Here is an 18498-nt window from a genome sequence, read left to right as displayed (position 1 = left end):
TAAAAGATCATGTTTTGGGAAAAATATGATTATTTTATTTTCACGCCCAAGTGTTATAAACTTCTGTGAAGCATTTGGGGGTTCAAAATGCTCACCACACATCTATATAAGTTCCATGGGGGGTCTAGTTTCCAAAATGGGGTCACTTGTGGGGGGATTCCACAGTTTACGCACATCTGAGGCTCTTCAAACGCAACATGACACCCGCAGACCATTCCATCAAAGTCTGCATTCCAAACGTCACTACTTCCCTTCCAAGCCCTGACGTGTGCCCATACAGTAGTTTTCTATCATAAAAGGGGTATTAGCGTACTCAGGACAAATTGGACAACAATTTTTTTTGGTCCAATTTCTCCTATTACCCTTTGCAGAATAAAAAAATTGGGGACTAAAAGATCATGTTTGTGGAAAAAATAGGATTTTTTTATTTTCACGCCCGGACGTTATAAACTTCTGTGAAGCACTTGGGGGTTCAAAGTGCTCACCAGACATCTAGATAAGTTCCTTGGGGGGTTTAGATTCCAAAATTGGGTCATTTGTGGGAGTTTCCACAGTTTAGGCACATCAGGGGCTCTCCAAAGGCAACATGACACCCGCAGACCAATCCATCAAAGTCTGCATTCCAAAACGTCACTATTTCTCTTCCGAGCCCTGATGTGTACCCATACAGTAGTTTTCTCCCACATATAGGATATCACCGTACTCAGGACAAATTGTACAACAACTCTTGGGGTCCAATTTCTCCTGTTACCCTTGGGAAAAAAAAAAATTGGGGACTAAAAGGTCATATTTGTGGAAAAAATATGATTTTTTTGTTTTCACGCCCAGGCGTTATAATCTTCTGTGAAGCATTTGGGGGTGTAAAGTGCTCATCACACATCTAGATAAGTTCCATGGGGGCTCTAGTTTCCAAAATGGTGTCATTTGTGGGGGGTTTCCAGTGTTTAGGCACATAAAAGGCTCTCCAAATGTAACATGGCGTCAGATCTCAATTTCAGCCAAAAAAGTCAAATGATGCTGCTTCCCTTCTGAGCTCTGCCATTCGCCCAAATAGTGGTTTACCCCAACATATGGGGTATCAGCATACTCAGGACAAATTGCACAATAACTTTTGGGGTCCTGTTTCCCTTGGGAAAATAAACATTGGGGGTGAAAAGATCATTTTTGTGGAAAAAATATGATTTTTTTATTGTACGGCTGTACGTTATAAACTTCTGTGAAGCCCTTGGGGGTTCAAAGTTCTCACCACACATCTAGATAAGTTCCTTGTGGAGTCTAGTTTCCAAACTGGGGTCACTTTTGAAGAGTTTCCACTGTTTAGGCACATCAGGAGCTCTCCAAACGTGACATGGCTCCCAATCTCAATTCCAGCCATTTTTGCGTTGAAAAAGTCTAACACCGCTCATTCCCTTCCGAGCTCTGCCATGCGCCGAAATAGTGGTTCCCCCCACATATCAGGTATCAGCATACTCAGGACAAATTGCACAATAACTTTTGCAGTCCATTTTCTCCTGTTACATTTGGTAAAATAAAAAAAAATTGGACCTAAAGTAATTTTTGTGAAAAAAAGTTAAATGTTTATTTTTTTTAAACATTCAAAAAATTCCTGTGAAGCACCTGAAGGGTTAATAAACTTCTTGAATGTGGTTTTGAGCACCTTGAGGGGTGCAGTTTTTAGAATGGTGTCACTTTTGAGTATTTTCTATCATATAGACCCCTCAAAGTGAATTCAAATGTGCTGCGATCCTTAAAAATAAAATGGTGTTGTAAAAATGAGAAATCACTGGTCAACTTTTAACCCTTATAACTTCCTAAAAAAAACATTTTGGTTCCAAAATTGTGCTGATGTAAACTAAACATGTGGGAAATGTTACTTATTAAGATTTTTGTGTGCCATATCTCTGTGATTTAAGGGCATAAAAATTCAAAGTTGGAAAATTGCAAAATTTTCAAAATTTTTGCCAAATTTCCGTTTTTTTTCCACAAATAAACGCAAGATACATGGATGAAATTTTACCACTAACATGAAGTACAATATGTCATGAGAAAACAGTGTCAGAATCACCAGGCTCCATGGAAGCATTCCAGAGTTATTACCTCATAAAGGGACAGTGGTTAGAATTGTAAAAATTGGCCCAGGCATTAACATGCAAACCACCCTTGGGAGTAAAGGGGTTAAAGTGTCTCAGTTCTTATAAAACCAGTGAATCAGAACATGTTTCCTCTAGATTGGTTGCCACTCTTATTGTGTGTGCACATGGATAATGGAAATGATTGCTCATTCTGCTGGTTGCTTCTTTTTAGAAGACGTTCCCTACTGTATATAGTTAAAAAAAACACCAACTGCAAAAACTGCAAAAAAGACACCTGAGGAAAAACACTGCTTACGTTTTCCTACAGTGTCTACCTAGAAAAAAACTATGTGGGCATGCTGGCATCTGTAAAGTGCTATGTACATGTACGCTTAGGAATAACGGAATATACGGAATATGTGTTACTCTCCTCCACTATTGGCCTGGTTTAGAGGGTTAATGGGAAATATAGAACCAATCTTCTCATGTTTGGTGTCCTACCCTTGAGACATTTATGACGTGTATCGTATTGATATGCCATTACTATCACCATTATAATTAGATTCAAAATGACATTAATCAATTTTATATTTTTATTTATTGATATTTTTAAATTAAGCATTGAAGGAAAGGATCAAGAGATGTTCTTGAAGATGCCTTCGTCTTTTGAAGATGTTTTGTGCTGGTCAGAAGGCCACAAGTAGATGTACAAATCCTTCCATATAGGTACAGCACTGATGGTGGACGTGCCGCACTCTCTTCAGGGCTCTAGATGTGGGGGTCTTCTGTCCATGCGATGTCTCTGGTGCTCTGGGGATAGCAGGCAAAAATGCTGCTTTCTCTGACAGCGCGAGCAGCCCTGGAGAATCCACGCCGACACGATGATATCATCCGGCGGAAGATTTAACCTATGAGAAAAGATGTAAAACTCATGTAAGTAATGGGACTCCATTTTAGAGGATACCACTGTGGTGTCACTGAGAGAGGACGGTAGAGGGATGTTCTCCATACATGGGTAAGGGGATCATTGTCAGTGGTCATACATGTGACAATCCCACCACTGACAGATGACATCTGCTCCACATGAATTCTTCTCATTGACATAATAAAACATGGACCCTATTGTCACACTTACCTCGCCTCCTTTCCCCCTCTTCTACTATCTCTGTTTTTTGTTGTTTTTTCAACTTTCGTGCAGATTTTCTTCTCTTCTGAGCAGGAGAATCTAATCAAAAATTCAGAGACAGATGTTGATGATAAACTTCTATAAGATTAGCTTTGTACCTTTATAGATTATGCAAACTGATTAAGGCCTGTTTCACACATCATATTTTTCCCGTCAGTCAAGATCCGCCAAATTTTTTAAAAAACGGATCCGCCAAAAAAGGGGCGGATCCGTTTTTTACACCCATAGACTTACATTATTGGCGGATCTTGACTGACGGTCGTCCGTCACACCCGTTACTTTACGGATCCGCCAAGATTTTAGTGGCTCCCGGGCGGATGAGACGGACCCTGCAACTTTTTTTGCAGTGACCGTCCGCTATTTTCTCTCCGGGAAGCATTTTAACCCTTAACTACAGTCCCGGGAGCCGCTAAAATCTCTCTCTCTCTCCTCACGGGCACCAACCTCCCGATCTTGAATACCGGACCGGCCTCCCGCAAGCGATCGCGCCCATGGTTGGGGTCGCCTGGCCTCCCGCGAGATCGATGGGGACGCCCGGCCTCCCGCGAGATTGCGATCATGGGGACGCCCGGCCTCCCACGAGATCGCGGCCATGTGGACGACCGCGGGCATTTTAAATCAAGCTGCATTGCTTCTTCCACGGATCCGTTCTCCTACGTGGTCCAATGTCATCCGACATCGCTAAATGGAGACGGATCAGTTTCTTTCCACCTTTGGCGGATTTCAGCTGACCGCTGACAACGGAGGTATGAAACAGGCCTTAATATGCACCTGCAGCTTCTCTGTGTGTCGCCATGTGGGGTCTCCCAAAGGAAATATGTCCCCTTATTAACATGACATTACTTGCAGCTAGCCACAATGTTAGTATGTAAGCAGTTAGATAAAATGTCAGAGTAACTTCTAAGGGGACCTGTCACTAGGTCAAAAGTGTCCAGGATTCACTCTACTTTATTTCCACTGATCCCTTGACTATTCTGTTTCTTTTAGATTTGTTAAAATCCCCCATAGGGTTCTGAAGATTTGGGCCTTTTTATTTAGTGCTAATTGTAATTATCTTTACCATGGAGGCGTGACTCATAGGTAATTTTTGCCTGTAAACATGCCTCCAGAGAATCCTGTGAGCCACGCCCCATTGGAAAAGACCGTAAGTGTTAGCACTAAATAAAAAGTCCCATATCTCTGGAACCATATGGGGTATTTTAACAAAACAAAAAACGGAATACTAAGGGGGACAATGGGAATAAAGAGAGTAATTTTCTGAGTCTTTAAGAGCTGATCCACATTTTACTTTTTTTTTATAGCTTATAATAGTGTGGCCTATAAATCTGTACATACCTGACAATGAGAGCGAGGATGACTCGCTGATTTTGTCACCATCAAGTTTGGAAGAAGACTCTCTCTGTGCCTGTTTGGTAGAAGAAAGACAAGTAAACTCAAAGTAAAATCAATAGAAAAATGGAAGAACATCTGTCTGTAATCCCAATTCTACCAGCAGGAATAGAGTGTAACTAGTAATATTGGTCTGTAGTGAACTGGAAATGAATGGCTGGTCACATTGATCAGTTATTACTACAGTGATATCACAAGCCAGACCCACAGAAATCAGAAATCATTAAGAGCTGGATGCTGGACCTATATTTGTGTTCTCGTGTCTTATATTTGGATCTGAACATACATCAGACCTAAATCTCATGATAATAATCTACTCACATGTCTGAGCTTTGGTCGCTATTCTCTGGGAAACACTTTGAAGACAACATACGCTCTTCTACATTGTTCATCATCCCGGTACTTTTTGTATATAGCTGAAACAAGCAGAGAAATATAAAATTTGTATGGAGTTTGTATGTTCTCCCCTTGTTTGTGTGGGTTTCCTCCGTGTACTCCAGTTTCCTCCCACATTACAAAGACATATTGATAGGGAATTTAGATTGTGAGCCCCATCGGGGACAGTGTTGATAATGTGTGCAATTTGTAAAGCGCTGCGGAATATGTTAGCGCTATATAAAAATAAAGATTATTATTATTTATTTTTATAAGATATCTTATATTTAAACTTTTTTCTAATTATAGGTTTTATACATTTTATTGTCCACATACTTACTTTAGAAAACCTTTGAGAAGATGACACAAAATTTTGGACTTCTGGACAGTCATTGTCCTCACTTGTGTTCTCCTCATCTGAATCCATATGTTGGTGTTTCTTAAAGCTAGCTGCAAAGTACAAAAGTTATAAAAGATTATTAGTATAAGACCATGGTCAGACAGTCACCATGCTATCACTAATAATAATGGGAAATAATTGACACATAACATGAAAGACAAGACACACTGCAGTTTCAGGCAGATGACGTCTCATTTTACTTACTATTAAAGTAGCAGGTGTCCTCATCTGATGCTAGATCAAGACATAACAGGGGCTTCTGACTTGGAAGGTTGAGAAAACTTAAGCAACATAGAAATGGATGAATTTTTATCTCATTTGCTCCTCCTGGAAAAGGAAGACAAGAAAGAAAGCAATACAATCATTGTCAAAGAAGCTGGTCCATATCTCTATTGTTTATATTAAAAACTGAAGATGTAATGTAGCCGACATGAAGGAATTGTACTGAAAGTAGGAAGAAAATCTCAGTGCTGATCCTCACAGACACAACCATTTGTCTGGTCAGAGAGGTATAATAAGTCATTAATAATACTATTATAATATTACCTGTCCCAAGTCTCTGTGCTGGATTTTTTTTGGAGCAGCCCAGTTATCAGGTTCCGAGCATCATGTGGAGCAATGTATTCATTATATCTCCAAGTTATGTCATCTGTTATATAAAAAGCAAATATTACAGGAAATTCAACCTTTACATTTATTTTCATATAAACCATTTTCCTTAACAAAGCTAGAAACTAAAGCACAAAAACAATTAAACCAAATAACTGTGACATCACACAGCATTCAGAATATTTTACTTACCCCTGACGACACTGAGTAAAATCTCCCTTTGGGAATCTCCATAAAATGGTGTAAATCCATAAAGAAATTCATATAGGATGATCCCTACTGACCACCAGTCAATAGGCCTGCCATATGCTTTCCTTAAGATGACTTCTGGAGCCATGTAATGAGGGGTGCCACCAGTCTGGAATACAACAGAATAATTAGATGATGATCAATAAATATAAATGTGATACATAACATCAATGGAAACATTTTCTAGATGAGAAATTATCAGAGAAGGAGAAAGAGATGAGATTTGTGAAGTAGAAGGTCCGGTAAGTAAAGCTGACCTCATTATCATCGAACTCGCTGGTGATGTCCTCAATTGGAGCTCTGTAGATGTCTGATGTTGGTCTCATGATGCCGAGTGTTGAAAGTCCAAAATCCGTGACTTTAATATGTCCTGTTGATGTTATCAGGAGGCTGTGAAAGAAAATAATGAAGTTAGCCCCAAGTAATAACCCATATACTGTAAGAGAAACTTTAACCTTCTTCCCCATTATTATACTATAAGGGTCACTTACTTCTCGGGCTTCAGGTCTCGGCGGACCACACCATAGCTGTGCAGGTATTCCACAGCCAAAATCGTTTCCGCAATGTACATACGGGCCAGGGGGACAGGAAAACGACCTATGTCCTTTAAAAGATTGTCACAGCCTCCTCCTACAGTAGAAAGCAAATATGACAGGTGAGGGTTTGTTACAATGCAAATTACACATGATTAAGGTGAAAAAGAAATAGGCGGACACATTGGGGCAGGATCTCATACATAGAGATGGACTGAATAATATAGTGTGTATACTGTGAAACAGTGCCCAGGGTGGTAGCCATAGGCGAGTGTCATGAGTCAGACACCTTAGCACATTACCGAAAACAGGGGCCTGTTTCCAGTGTGCGTGATGCTGTTGTAGCTGTTGACACCTCTCGGCTTCTCTGGTCTGCCACATAGCGTGGCTGGGGTTCCCCGTGACCCCACGAATGAGAGATCACAACGGTGTATAAAAACAAGTTTCATGTAAATCAAGAGCCGCGGAGACACCATCACATGTTTCTCAACGCAAGCAATGACTAGCCAGGTCTTTCACCGGGAAGTAACAACCACGGGAAGGGCAGTCTCCAATGAAGGAAACCATCTATGCCAAAACATGGTATCCATCCACAGACAGCTGTTTTGGGGTATTGCCCCTCATCAGTGTGGAGTAGGAAACTGGCTAGTAGGAGCAATGCTTAGTAAAAGACTGTGAAAAATGAGGATGAATGAACTCATGGAGATCAACATCCAACACTGCGGAGACACCATCACATGTTGATTTACATGTTTTTGCATATTTCCCATAAGGGATAGGGGCAATGCTCTAGCATCACTGTGTTGAGAAACATGTGATGGTGTCTCCGCAGTGTTGGATGTTGATCTCCATGAGTTCATTCATCCTCATTTTTCACTATAAAAACAAGTTTGACTTTACTGTTCATTTCATTGATCAAAAAAGCACAGCAGGAGACACAGACATCCTTCTTTAGGTTACAATACAGTGGCATGTCTTCAACAAACATTTTAAACCGGCACAAGTGGTGAAACTTTTCACTATCAGAGTTAGGGGCTTCTAAATTTCTTAGATAGCTATAAATCTTCAGCTGCATCTTCCTACTTTCTCTAGCATTAGCCCACTTTCATGAACCACTTAGAAAAAGCATCTGTGGTTAACTTCTTTACTGTATGTGCCCCCAGCCTCGCCGACTTGTCTCTTAGACCCACAGCTCTCAAGCCTTGGCTAACACTTTGCATTCCCGGAGTCTCATAGGATCTCTCACAAGTTGCTGAACCAGAGTTCCCTTCCCAAACTTGCCTACTAGGAGTATTCCACCGATGAGCGAGCCATGGACGCGGGCGGAAGACGGTCATCATCGCTGCGTCTGACAGGTGAGTATCGACCACCAAGCGACGGCTTGTGAGATCTGCCTATTTGGCAGCTAACTAGCAACCATTTAGCGATGCACAAGCGATCCTGACCTGGTCGTATCGTGGTCGGGATCGCTGGTGCATCACTAAATGTAACGGGGCCTTAACCCACAACTGTATACTACACAGTGACCCTACAAAGAGGCCTACCTGGACCTCATCTACTATTCTCTAAATTATTTCTCTGTGAAAGTTCCTATTTATAAAAATTCTTCAAGTAAAGAGAAATCTTCCGTTTATCCATAGTGGAAATTGCTGCAATGCTCAGTGAGGGCTTACAGGGGAGACGTTCACAGAGATCAATGGTTTTTCCGGCATCTTGGTAACAGATACATTATAGTAATTGCAGTGTGGACATGTACCCGTCCTAGTGGGCACATTCCGGTTATATATAGGTGCTAGGATTAAGCCATTGAGGCTGGATATAGATACAATGGATGTGTCCTACCTGGTAAATACTCCATGACCATACACAGATGAATTTTAGTAGGAAAGGAGCAGAACATGGAGGCCACAAAGGGACAATCAGCGAAGATTGAGATGTCCCTCTCCAGAAAGGCTCGTTCAAGTCTCCTTGGCTCTTTAAGGTTCTGTATGTCTATTTTCTTCATAGCACATACTTGGTTTGAGTCTTTATGGTGCACTAGGTGGACGGCCCTGGAGAAAAGTAAAATCCAAGATTTATTATGAATTCTTACTAACAATGTGTCTATAGACCTCATCTAATGATCTCCTGACCTAATGGTTAATACTAGATGTGAGGCCATCACTAGAAATCCATGTCTAGAATTACATAAAATAACACTCCATAAATGAACACTAGTGGGGGTTCTCATCCCCGTCACATCCTACCTGACCTGAATATTGACTGATGTGGACAGGGATGTGGACTCATATAATTTCTCTATGGGAGCATTGCAGGGGCAAAGCACAGAGACATAGGCATCGTCATAAGGAGCCCTGGGAAATAAATTATTATACCAAAATAAAGCTCACCCAAAAGATCCAGAGCTGATCATTTTGATCGGCTTATAGTCGTTCTTACAAGGTAACCTCCACGGGTTATATGATCCGATCAAGGCCTATAAAGGAATAAGAAATGACAGTAAGACACAGAAGCTGGAGAAACATGTCAGCTCCAGATGCAGGAAGGTCTCACTTCTACATTATGTTCCTGCTGATTACACTAGAGCAGATGTAGAGGAGGTGATACAAGCTGGACCCTCCACAGACACTATTATATTATAGGGGGATATCCCCCATACACATATGTCATTGTACTGCAAGGGAGGATAGGGGACATCACACAGAGGAGGTAGAATAATAACGTCATCATCACACACAATAGGTCTGATCTACATGAAAAACAGCGATATCCCATTATCATATGGGGTATAATATGGGATGTGTAATTCACACCCGTCATCAGATGATACACAGACGTCCCTCTGATACTTACACTGTCAGATTCCTGGATGATCTCTGGTGTCTCACATATTCTTCAATCAGTATTTGCCGGCACAGTTATTCCTAAAGTAATGATGAAATAATGAAGAGACGTCATGTATTAGTCTATATCAGCACTTATTATATAACATTCATATAGTGAAGGAAATGCCAAGACCCCTGTACATGGAGTAATACGAGGTGTATGGATATTCTGCTCACACTGTGTATAGTTATTGCATATCTATATACTGTATACTGTACCATAAATGTGTGCTTCTTCAGGATCTGATCTAGTCACATCAATGACATGATTGGGGGCTGAGCAAAGCCCAGAGGGGAAAGCCAAATTACATCAGCCCCCTCCATTATAGTCTATAGGGGGTTCATGAGCCGTCACCGGCCTCATACAGAGGATGAGGAGTAAATCTCCATATTCTCTACCGTTCTCTATAACTTGACATTGAATGTAAAATATTAGATGATCGGCTTACCTTCCATCAGATCAGGGTTTAGCCCCGGCTGACGGGTATCAGGGTCAGCAATATGGAGGTTTTGTGTCTCTTTGGAGTCATCGTCTGATGTTTCCTGATGGATATAATATATACAATTAATATAACATTTCACAGACACTAAATGACCGTATATATAAGGCAGGAAGGAGTAATACTGGATTTACATGATAATTTCGGTATAGGTCGGACTATACACGGCGAATCTCTCCAGTAAGTCCATGTTAATATATAAGGGATTTGTATATACCACTGTTCTCTAATAACATCTATCAGAACTGCAGCATTTACAAGAAGGAAGATTGTGATAATCGCGTGAGACAGAGGCAGAAATACAAACTCTGCACTGCTGAGTACAGACTGTCATCACAGATGATGGAGCCGCAGAGACAGGCTGCCATAAACTATCCTGTGTCTGCCTGGAGCGGACAGAGAGGCGTCTGATATCACACATCTGACCTTCTGCTATATGACTGGTAATCTGGGGAAGAATAAAACCAAGAATGTGTGCTTGTGCTAACTGATGTAGACGGGTTATTAACCACATAATACAGAATAATGACAGGATTGCAGGTATAATATAGATAAAATACCATATTTTTCGGATTATAAGACACACTTTTTCAAAAATATGGTGCACATGTATGAGGACAGGAGCAAACAATTATTAATAAGCATGAAAATCAGATGCCGCTGATAGGAAGAGTTGCCGCCTATAGTCGTCGGAGATTGAGCCACAATTCAATATGTGTCAGGTAAGGGGTAAACTGCACATATAGCGATGAATCCGGGATGTGGAGTGTGACAATAACTGCAGGTATATTCTCCTGCTGTACTGGTGGCTGCTGGAAATATAGAATCTTATCTACGGTATATAACTGTTTGCCTCTGTCCTCATACACGGCATTTATCTACATTACACCTGCAATCCTGTCACTATACTTTATTATAAGGCTAATAACCCGCCTATGTCAATTAGTACAAGTACTCATATTTGGGGTTACTCTGATTTACCGCATTATTCGCTGCTTGTGCAGTCGGCAGTTTTTAGCACCATTGTTTATTATTAATCTGGAGACGATCAGACAACATGGGCATGAGATGAAGAAGATAACGGATCCTTACCAGACGCTCCGGTGAGTAGGCCGGATTCTCCAGTACTAGCAGGACATTTTGGGCCAATTGTTTAATAAAGGCCAATTCTCCACTGTGGGATTTTTCTTCGGCCTATAGAAATGAGAAGAAACAAGAAAAGAAAATCATCAGATAAAGTGCAGAATGGAGGAGGCCATTTATGTCACCATGTTACCCCTGCTATCGGCACTACAAGTACTACATGACCGCTGCCGATGGAACCGGTCGCCTGAGAACCTTTACATTTCCATGTCCTTCCTCCGCACCCAGTGTATGGAAATAACGCATATGGCTGACTGGGACTTGTGGAAAATGGCCACAGCAGCCTCACACTCCAAACACGGGGTGACTGCAACACCAGACCAGAAAAAAACAAAACCTAATTCAGAATTAGCCCCTACACGCACCACACAGGCACAAGGAGTAAGGTGTTAATATCCCATAATAATACCTCTATCTTCCCAGGACATAAGTCCACTCATTATATTGGGATGTATCCGAAGTCACTATTTCCCCAGCAGTAACCTCCGTCCAAAGGACCTCACATTTAGCAGCCTCATACCCAGACCCATCCCCCGCTTCTGTGATGATAGGAACACAATCCTACCTCCCCAAGACCCCTACTTATCAAGTACCATCTTTTGCATCCTGCTTCCTTTCCTCCCCATCTCTTCATATATATATGTATAAGGGCTGGTTGGTTAGATGCTGGAACATGAAACTGCAAAAAGGAGGAATCTCCCCAACCTTCTTCCATTTATTGTCCTCCATAACTCCTTCCCGCAAATGGAGTCCTCCCATGTGGAGGGGGGTCCGGAGCTGAGCTTCCTAATCACACAGAATATAGAGGTATATTACATAACGGCAGCCGTCTGTAATAGCCGCGGACGGAGCTGAGTTCTGGCAGCGGCTGTTTTTCTGCTAACCATTTAAATGATGCAGTCAATGTCTGACAGCAGCATTTATATGGTGGGCACACCGCTGTCTAGCTCTCATCCACCCTCTATGATGTGATCGCAGGGGACCACTTACTGTGACACCTGGGGGTCTGCTGAAGATCCCCGTCACTTTAATACAAGTCCTTCCATGTCTATGTCAATGGGAAAATAACAGTTATGGCTCTTGAAAGAAAGTTATGAAAAGATGAGAGCAGAAAAGCCAAAAATAATCCTGATCCTTAAAGTGTTATCTATCCAATCCCCCATGTCCATAATCCACAACCTTCTCACCCTACTTCTATTAACCCTTTATATCCCACCTTTTCCCTTGTCATGTAGCTTGTAGGCCCTATTTCATCTCCCCGGTTATTCTGGGTATTGCATTCAGGTTAAACTTAATCTTGTATTCCATTATTATATTTATATGATTTGTGCAGATTATCTGCTACTTACCTGTTGGACCAATGTCCAGATGTTCTGCTGTAAATGCTCTAGGTATTCTAGGCTTATGCGACCTTGGTGGTATTTGGTCAGGCAGTCTCTCACTAGCTCCATAACCAGCCGGTAAGTGAAGCTGAGGACGCCATCGGGTAGTGGTAGCACAATGTCAGGGTCATAGATGGTAAGAATCCCCTGGAGTAGTGCTAACACCTGAAGTTTGTCTGAAGAAATTCCAGACATTGAAAATAAATCCAATCGCAAATAGTGTATGACTCGCTATGCAGCTTATCACAAACAGCAATGACAACAGGTTGTCAAAGTGATGATCGGAGTGTAAACACTTGTGTAAGTAGTGATGGTCAATTGTGATGTCATAATGATGTCATAATGGAATCTTGTGTTCTGATTCTAAAGGGGCCTCTTACCTTATAAGGAAGTTGCCTAGTATCTCTTAAGGAGGCAACAATATAGGCTCAGCATCAGTACCAGATGCAGGCGTGGAGGAAAGGGCAATGGGTGCTTTACTTTTCTGATCAGTTAGTCTATTTTCATGTTGTAAGAAATTATTTATATTTGTTAAACAGAATAAATATTCTAACAATTTGTGTGAATAATAAATTCAGATTGCAGTGAAAAATTATGTATCTTTATTGTGGGAACAGGGACAGACTGGGACTGCATCCAGCCCTGGCATATGAAGCACACAGACCCATGCTGCTCTCCCACACCCACTACTATTACAAAGATGACCCTGCCTACCATTGGAGCAAATCAAAATGTATTACTATCAATAATACAAATATATGAGCATTCTCACTAAGGTCTCTTTATAATATTAATACTACCCCTCTGGGTCTCCTTATAATATTAATAGTTCCCCTATTAGTCTCCTTATAAGGGAATCTGTCAGGAGGATCAACCCTCCTAAACCATCTATAAGGGCATTGTAGGGAATCTCTCAGGTAGTGCTTGAGGTCGGCATTAGGCCGTGTTCACACAGGCAACAATTTAGTTTAGCAAAGAAGGGTTTATTAACTCCAGAATCCCAGGTAGGACACAAAATAGCCATGCTCCAATCAAAAGGTAAAAACTGCAGGAAAGTATAGTACATAAGGCAGGTGAATACTCCAGCAGTCGTACATCCAGTACTCCGGCAGGTATATGTCCTATACTGCAGGTATACTTCCAATACTCCAGCAGGTATACATCCAATATTCCGGCAGGTATACATCCAATACTCCTGCAGGTAAACGTCCTATACTCCGGTAGGTACTTGTCCAGGGCCGGACTGGGACTGAAAATCAGCCCTGGCACACAAACCAAAGCAGCCCACATACAAATCTCTATTCTTAACCCCTTTCTGACATCAGACGTACTATCCCATCCATGGGACCCGGGCCCCTATGCCCATGGACGGGATAGTACGTCTAGCGCGATCAGCGGCGCCCACGTGGTGAGCGCCGCTGATCGCGGCCGGGTGTCAGCTGATTATCACAGCTGACACCCGGCACTATGTGTCAGGGGCGGTCACGGACCGCCCCGACACGTTAACCCCTTGCACACCGTGATCAAACACGATCGCGGTGTACAAGGGGTTAAAGGAAAGCATCGGCAAGGAGGGGGCTCCCTCCGTGCTTCCCTGAGCCCCCCACAGCAGCGCAATATGCAGCGCTGCTGCGGGGGGCTCTTTCCCTGCAGGTCACTGGATCCAAGATGGCGATGGGGACCTTCGGGGGCCTGCAGGGAGCTGGCATCCTCAGTGCCTGCAAAGCGCAGGTGTAACGTCCGTCTGCAAGTCTGGGCTGCAGAAAGTCAGCGCCCCGAGTTATCCCGATACCCTTTACCCCTATACAGGGATCTGGATTTACAACAGAGCCCAGGAGGCGCTGTCATAATAGGGGCAGTGGGCCAGAGCAGGACGGTCGCCAATAGAAAAGCAGGAAGGAGACAAAAATGTAGTCAGAACCAGGCGAGCAGTGGAGGTACAGAAACGGCAGGCAGAGGCAGAGTCGAGAGTCCAGGCCAAGGTCACAAAACAGGAGGGCGGTAGAGGTGCAAAAACGGCAGGCGGTTGCAGAGTCGAATATCCAGGCCAAGGTCACAAACCGGGAGAATAGCAGAGGTACAGAATCAGCAGGCAGAAGAGAGGTCAGGGGTCCAAGCCAAGGTCAGCATCAGTAGTCGGGAGAAAGGCAATGTTATGAATGAGTCACCGAAGGAGGAAAAAACAAAAATACAAGCTAAGTCCAGAAAACTGGAGAGGTTGGTAGCTATCGGATTGCAGACGCCTGATCCTATTCACCACAACTAACAGTAGCCGTGGGGGGTTTCTACGGTGCCCTAGACCCCTCGTTCACAGCCGGAGAACTAAATAAGCCTAAAGAAAGAAAGGGGAAATCTAAACTGCCCCAGAGCAGACCCCAAAGCAATAGACAGCCCCCAACATATATTGTCGGTGAAAAACAGATGAAAACACAAACACAGACAGAAAGACAGGAATGAGCAAACGATGGGGCCCAACTAACTAAATAGGAAAGGACAGAAAAGATGCTGGCTGCAATCCGCAAAAATCCTGCCGAAAATAATGTCCAACACGTCTGATAGAAAAGGTCCTGAAGTCACTAGGCTTCAAAATCACTAAATCAGCACTCCGGTATATTCTGAAGACAGAGCAAAGAGATCAACTGATCAGAGACAAAAATGGAGTTCAGCCCGTCCCAACCAGGGCAGGCTGAACACAAACACTAAGTAAACAGACAAAATCTCATGGAAAAATAGCAGAGCAAAAACTTAGCTTTTAGTAGACAGGAACTAAACAGGATGCCAGAGCTCAGAGCAGAAAGGATCACCAGCAACCCTGCAGGGCGTCGGCTGCCTTATATCCACTCAGAGATTCCGGGTGTCCAATCACACTCCGCCTGTTCAGATGACAGGTTCTTCCCATCCCAATCAATTTCACTACCTCTCTTCACCAGCAGAGAGAGTTCATCAGACATCAACGGTGAAGGGGAAAATGAACTCACAACAGGCAAAGTACAAAAACGGTTGGCAATAGAATAGTCAGAAATCCAGGCTGAGGTCAGAGTAAACTATAGTAAATCACAAAGTAGCACGCAGGGGAACCAAGAATATATCCGGTGGCTTGCAAGCCCAGTCCCAAGGTATTTGAGGGATCAGGTCATCCCTCACAGGCTCCCGGGCTGATGATGTCATCAGGACCGCCCCAGGACCAGACCTGATGATGATGCACCAACCCCTTCATGACTGACAGAGAAGCGGAGTCTGCGTCCACTAGACGCCTGCGCAGAAGCCCTTTCACTGTTGCCACCATCACTCGGGCGCGAGCCACGGCGCCTCCCAGTGGCCAAGGCCTGGACAGCAGGCCCTGAGCCCAAGGGCGGCGTGACAGTCAGTCGTCTCCTAGTGGCTGAGGGGGGAACAGCAGGCCCCGAGTCTGACGGCGACGTGACAGCAGGCACGAGGAAGCCTTGTGCAGTGCCTGTGACAGATTGCTCATCTGTCACAGTGATCTGTGATGTGACAGGACAGTGATGTCCCCCCTGGGACATCCAAATAAAGTAAAAAGAAAGTGTAAAAATAATTTTAAAAAAATCGCTAAATAAATAAAAAAAAATATATTCCGTAATAAATTCATTTTTTGGAAATAAAAAAAAATAAAAAAATATAAAAGTACACATATTTGGTATCACCACGTCCGTAACAACCTGCACTATAAAACTGTCCCATTAGTTAACCCCTTTAGCGAACCCCTTAAAAAATAAAAATAAAAAAAAATCAAAAAATAATGATTTATTATCATACCGCTGAACAAAAAGTGCAATAACGCGCAATCAAAAAGATTCATATAAATATCCATGGTACAACTGAAAACGTCATCTTGTCCTGCAAAAAACGAGCCACCACACAGCATCATCAGAGAAAAAATAAAAAAGTTATAGCTCGCAGAATAAAGCGATGCAAAAATAATTATTTTTTATATAAAATTGTTTTTATTGCATAAAAGCGCCAAAACATAAAAAAAGACATAAATGAGGTATCGCTGTAACCATACTGACCAGAAGAATAAAACCACTTTATCAATTTTACCGCACGTGGAACGGTGTAAACGTACCCCTCAAAAGAAATTCATGAAACGCTGGTTTTTGTTCATTCTGCATCCCAAAAATCGGAATAAAAAGCTATCAAAAAAGTCACGTGCCCAAACATGATACCAATAAAAATATCAACTCGTCCCGCAAAAAAATAAGACCTCACATGACTCAGTGGGTCAAAATACGGAAATATTATAGCTCTCGATATGTGGTGATGCAAAAACTATTTTTACAATAAAAAGCGTCTTTTAGCGTGTGACAGCTGCCAAAAAACCCCCCCGCCATAAATAGTGAATCAAACCCCCCGTTATCACCCCCTTAGTTAGGGAAAAATAATAAAATTAAAAAAATGTATTTTTTTCCATTTTCCCATTAGGGTTAGGGCTAGGGTTAGGGCTAGGGTTAGGGCTGAGATTAGGGTAAGGGGTGTGTTGGGGTTAGAGTTGGAGTAAGAATTGGGGGGTTTCCACTGTTTGGGCACATCAGGTGCTCTCCAAACGCAACATGGCGTCTGATATCAATTCCAGCCAATTCTGCGTTGAAAAAGTCAAATGGTGCTCCTTCCCTTCCAAGCTCTGCCATGCGCCCAAACAGTGTTTTACCCCCACATATGGGGTATCAGCCAACTCAGGAAAAATTGCAAATCAACTTTTGGGTCCTATTTCTTCTGTTGCCCTTAGGAAAATGAAAAATTGGGGGAAAAAATATCATTTTTGTGGGAAAAAAATATGATTTTTTTATTTTCACGCCCGAGCGTTATAAACTTCTGTGAAGCCCTTTGGGGTTCAAAGTGCTCACCACACATCTAGATAAGTTCTTTAGGGGGTCTAGTTTCCAAAATGGTGTCATTTGTGGGGGGTTTCCACTGTTTAGGTACATCAGGGGCTCTCCAAAGGCAACATGACACCCGCAGAGCATTCCATCAAAGTCTTCATTCCAAAACGTCACTACTTCCGTTCCAAGCCCCGACGTGGGCCCATACAGTAGTTTTCTCCCACATATTGGGTATTAGGGTACTCAGGACAAATTGCACAACAACTTTTGTGGTCCATTTTCTCCTGGTACCCTTGGGAAAATAAAAAAAATTGGGGACTAAATGATCATGTTTGTGGAAAAAATACAATTTTTTTATTTTCATGCCCGTGCATTATAAACTTCTGTGAAGCCCTTGGGGGTTCAAAGTGCTCACCATACATGTAGATAAGTTCCTTAGGGGGTCTAGTTTCCAAAATGGTGCCACTTGTGGGGGGTTTCCACTGTTTAGGTACAGTACATCAGAGGCTCTCCAAAGGCAACATGACACCCGCAGACCATTCCATCAAAGTCTGCATTCCAAAACGTCACAACTTCCCTTCCGAGTCCCGACGTGTGCCTATACAGTAGTTTTCTCCCACATATGGGGTATCAGTGTACTGAGGACAAATTGGACAACAACTTTTGGGGTCCATTTTCTTTTGGTACTCTTGGGAAAATAAAAAAATTGGGGACTAAATGATCATGTTTGTGGAAAAAATATTAATTTTTAACTTTTACGCCCGGGCGTTATAAACTTCTGTGAAGCACTGGGGGAGTTCAAAGTGCTCACCACACACCTGGATAAGTTCCTTAGGGGGTCTAGTTTCCAAAATGGTGTCTTTTGTGGGGAATTTCCACTCTTTAGGTACATTAGGGGCTCTCCAAAGGCAACATGACACCCGCAGACCATTCC

At 42.6% G+C, this 18498-nt stretch overlaps 2 long non-coding RNA genes across 2 annotated transcripts; both read right to left on the bottom strand.

Annotated features, from left to right (window-relative positions):
• Positions 1-4967: 4967 nt before the first annotated feature.
• On the bottom strand, positions 4968-5744 carry LOC141083982 (uncharacterized). Its single transcript, XR_012230886.1, has 3 exons — positions 5627-5744; positions 5363-5472; positions 4968-5063 (listed from the first exon to the last, which is right to left on the bottom strand). It is a non-coding gene; the product is annotated as an uncharacterized lncRNA (long non-coding RNA).
• Positions 5745-5973: 229 nt separating this feature from the next.
• On the bottom strand, positions 5974-6670 carry LOC141083981 (uncharacterized). The gene is made up of 3 exons (XR_012230885.1): positions 6538-6670; positions 6224-6389; positions 5974-6071 (listed from the first exon to the last, which is right to left on the bottom strand). It is a non-coding gene; the product is annotated as an uncharacterized lncRNA (long non-coding RNA).
• Positions 6671-18498: the final 11828 nt, after the last annotated feature.

This window comes from Dendrobates tinctorius, unplaced genomic scaffold (assembly GCF_039654945.1).
Source record: "Dendrobates tinctorius isolate UK_male_01 unplaced genomic scaffold, ASM3965494v1 ptg000022l, whole genome shotgun sequence".
Classification (NCBI taxonomy): Eukaryota; Metazoa; Chordata; class Amphibia; order Anura; family Dendrobatidae; genus Dendrobates; species Dendrobates tinctorius.
Note: the sequence above shows the minus strand (reverse complement) of the source record. Positions and strands in the feature narration are given on the sequence as shown.